Source organism: Poecilia formosa, unplaced genomic scaffold (assembly GCF_000485575.1).
Source record: "Poecilia formosa unplaced genomic scaffold, Poecilia_formosa-5.1.2 Scaffold663, whole genome shotgun sequence".
Classification (NCBI taxonomy): Eukaryota; Metazoa; Chordata; class Actinopteri; order Cyprinodontiformes; family Poeciliidae; genus Poecilia; species Poecilia formosa.
In genome coordinates this window covers 66,237-70,970 of record NW_006800602.1, presented here as the reverse complement: position 1 = coordinate 70,970, position 4,734 = coordinate 66,237, and positions in this window count along the sequence as shown.

Sequence of the window (4,734 nt, the reverse complement as noted above, 5' to 3'; positions counted from 1 at the left end):
ATATATATTTAAAAACTCAGAGATCAGACAAAAAAAATTCATTGTATTGCTGCTGGATGCCAAAACAACCAAAAAATTATATTGTTTTAACTATTTATTTATCTAGACTTAAAAGTGAATGTTTGCTATTCAGCATTACATCACTAATCTTCTCCTTCCATATAGAAATAAGTCAGCTACTCAGAAAATTGGAAGTTTGACTGTGGAAGTCGGAGGTCACCAAGCAGCTCCAAGTATCTACTATCCTAAGCCTCAAATATAGCAAAAATTGCAGATATAAAGCTTTTAATTGTTCATGTACCTGCTAGGACTTCAGATTATTTTATTATACTAAGAGACACACAGCGTTGAACAGTCTCAATCTGTGATCATGTTCTTCATATCAAAATGTATAGGAAGTACCAGCTACACCAAAATCATTATTTCAGGAAATACAAAATAATACAATAACCCAGTGCATTTATATGTTCTTTATCAAAGAAACATGGACATGTGTTTTGGATTTTTTATATTTTTTTGTCTGTTTGCCTTTTCCCCTCTCAGCTCCTAGTCAGTCACAACAAATAACTTACAAAGTCAAACTCCATGCAGTTGGTTAGGCTACATTGAAAAGATAACTTTTAACCAACATGCCTTGGAAGCTCTGCAATAGACTGGTGACCTGTCCGGGGGTGTAGCCCTCCTCTCACCCATTGACAGCTGGAGATAGCCACCAGCACCCCTCACGACCCCAATGGGATAAAAGGGTGGGTGGATGGATGGATGGCATTGGAAGCTGAATTAGAGTTTAGGATGATATTGGACTGTGTATCATATCTAATCAGATTTTATTGGAATACATTTCATTTTCTGTGCAATTCTGTAACTTAACATAAGTGTACCTATATGTCTAGCGATGTATTGCTAATGAGGCATTTGCTGTGAATTGGTCCAACTTAAATAAAATTGACTGAATCAGCAAATTGCACAAGTTTTACAAATTGTAAATAGAATGGTCTCAATCCGGGCATGATATCATTAATAGAACTAAGCTACTAAGCTGAGATAAACTAGACCAACCATTAGGAAACCCCTAAAGTGTATTTCAGCTTTGAATTATAGGAAATGCTAATTAAATTTTGCACTGCACTTGTAAAAGTTTTTTTAAAAGGTTCAATTCTGCCTAAGTCAGAGGAATGAGTATGAAGAAGGATGATGACAGTGAAAGGATTGAGGTGGGAGGTTGTGGAGGTTATGGACTCACAATGTATCACCATGCTTTATATTCCAACATTTAGCAGGATTAACAGAGCTGTAGATCAATATAACTGCTAATAGATGCATTGATCTGGATCTGCTACTGGATGCCACATTATATGGCTTGCATCCTAAATGACAGAGAAAGATGCAAACATGGGGGTAAGCAAACCTACAGGATGGACAGCATGCATCCATCCACATGAAATTTGAAAAGCTCTGACAGTCACCTGTAACAATAGACATGAGGCTGTCGCATATGGCAAAACACAATAACTCCACTTTGGTATTTATGCTACCAATTAGTCCTGCATAAAAAAGTCCATCCACAGCTGAGGATCTGACCAGAAAGAAGTGATAAAGCAAATTAGCTTTACAACTCAGATATGCAGATACACTTAACAAAAAATATAAACACCTCATGTCAAATATAAGAGTTTTATGAACATTTGGGTTACGCAATATATAGAGAAACTCAAAATATATTTTTAGTAATTAATGATCTTCATATCGGCATTGATAACATCATGGTATGTATGACCATTTGCAGCAGATTGACAGTCCTTTGAACATGATAGGGGTCAGGTTGAGGAATTTGATTTTGACCAAGTTGGCTTCTCGTAGGCGGTTATGAAGAGTCTAACTGCCTACGAGGTTAGACTGTAGGCGGTTAGACTACAGTCTAACCTATCAAGAATACAGTCTTGATAGTCCAGCTATACTGGACTATCAAGACCAGTTGATAAGGGTCCGCAGATAGACGAGCCAGATGAGGCGATCTTGTACTGAAGTGGTCGCACGTGGCTGACAAGGATGAGGTCGAGTTGCAGTAGTGCCTGTCTGTTGGAAACAAACTCTTAAACGGCCTATGGTCCGATAATGGACGTTGAGCCGTGCAGCTACTGCTCTGGTGGACATCTCTGCATCCAACATGCCAATGGCACGCTCTGCATAACTTGTGACATCTGAGGCATTATGACTTATGACAAAATTTGACATTTTGGGGTAGCCTTTTATTGTCCCCAGCCCAAGGATTGTCCAGCTGTTTTTCATTTTGTCTGATCACTCACTGAACATGCACTGAGTAAAAAAAATAACTCACCAAGTAATGCTCAGTGACAGCAAGTTGGATTAAAAATCATACACAAATCAAGAGAATTATTATTTTGTACAACAAAATTTGACATGGGGCATTTATATTTTGGTCAGTATAGATGCATGTATAGCAAGTCACAAAACAATACACACTGAATGCATTGCACACTAGGAAACTGACACACAGACGTGAACAAACACTCTAAACACAAACACACACTGGCTGCAGAAAAGTACTGGACTCTTTAGCAGAGAACAAACAAATGCTGCCTCGTTTGAATAAACAAATTAAAATGATTGCAGGCTGGAAAGGGAGTAAATACAACACTTAGCTAATTACTCTGTGTGAGTCTGACTTCAGCTACACATTCGCTGCAACAAAAACTAAATAAATAAATAAACTAAATAAACTAACTGATACACTTAATTCATTAAAGTAACAGCCAAATAATAAAAAGAAGCCCTTGAAGGCACACGACTGCGAAGAATACAACTCTCTCCGATTAGCAGGGGTTCATGAGAAAGAAAGAAAGCAACAGAGAGGAAGTTCCAACCAGCCACTCGTCTTTTTACAGAAACCTCTTATAGAAAGATGACTACCTTCTAAAGCTTTTTGTTTTTTTAGGCCTGGGAAATAAAAGTGGCTGACAGCCATTTATTTTAGCACTTGACGGGGAAAAAAAAAAAAAAAAAAAAAAAAAAACAGAAAGGAGAAAAATGCATGAACACTTCACACAATCCATCTCACACACAGTAAACAATTGGCTGCAAATCACACACCTCTCCACTGATTTGATGAAGACAAAAAGCAATTTATTAAGGCTGCCTCTTAGGAGAGCAAGACTCCAGCTAAGCTGATGTACTGGCCTACTTAAGACGTATGCACACATAAGGTAGGTGGAGAACAATCTCTATGTCTTATCAAAACACTCATTTACACACTCATGGAAACACAGACTGCAGGAAAAGCACAGAGAGCTCCCAGAAGACCATCTTCACTAATCTACATTGTGAATATAGCAACAAACAGAACTTCCATTCCATTATGCAGTGTGATCCAAAGTGACACTTAACAACCAATCCCTGTACTATTAACACGCATAGCAGCTGGATTGAGGGCGATCTGTTGCTATAGTGAAAATGAAAGGCTGCCCACTTTTCAGAGCCTAAACTTTCCTCTGATCTCTTCTTTAATTATTCGGTCATCTTGACAAACCTAAAAGTGTTTCCACAGGCTGGAGCAATGGCTGTCTGTCTCATTAAAATGTAGACTAGCTACAGTTCTGGTGAAAAGCTCATATAGACTTATTAATTTGGGATTTGGAATCACTCTTTTTCATGGTCAAAGTAATATGGTTTACAGGGTTTTATAAGAAGACAAGACAAGCATCCAAACTGCCTTAGAATGGATAAAGACATTAATCTTACAAAGTTCTGAACTGTCCTATTAGAAAAAGTATAAATCACGCATGAAAACCAGCAGCTTGCTAGGAAATAAACCAATTTTAAAAATGCATTCTGTCAAAGAGAATGGAGATTAGGGCTGTTGTAAATGATTATTTTGGAAATCCAGTAACTATTGATTACTCTGATGATTAATCGAGTGATGGAATAAAAAATAAAATATTGGTAAATACTACCATAACAGCAGGATTAATATAATATACCAAATTATCATACCATTCCAAATTATCATATTTGGGCATCCCTAAAAAATATTTTTCTGTAGTTTATAAAATGAACCTGTAGCAATAATAGCTCACTTTTTAAGTGAACCTGGACAGAAATTATACAAATATCTGAAATTATATTACATTTATTAATAAAGGGTCAGGCTTACAAAGGCACTTGTAAAAATGTCTCAAGTCCAGTTTTTAGTTTTTGTATTCATCATAGTCAATTTTAATAGATGAACTCTCACTTCACCAAGCCAATTATAGATTTTGTGTTCATATGCGCAGCCAGATTTGGCACCTTCATCTCACACAGAAACACATGCTGTATGTACCGCCACACAGTGCGCCTGTGGGGTTTTTCCTGACTGGGAACGAGAATACAACCTGTTGAATGTGACAGGTAGCCAATCAGAAGCGCGGTGACATAAGAACAGAGGGGAATCCCAAACAGCTGACATATTGCGCAACTGAGACTCTGGTGGATATCGGAGATGATATGTGGAAATGTTTATTATTATTATGTGTAAAGGTCATTATTATATATGTTTATTATGTTTATTCAGTTAAAAATGTTAACTATGAAAAAACAGTCACCTCCAAATCATAGTGCAGCGAATAGAGCAGCTGCTCCCGTCGTCTTTTATCCACCGCCTTTTCTTTTTGTTACGTCTTATCTCTTAAAATGAGTCAACAAACTATCACTACTGCTTCTACATCGTCATCCGTG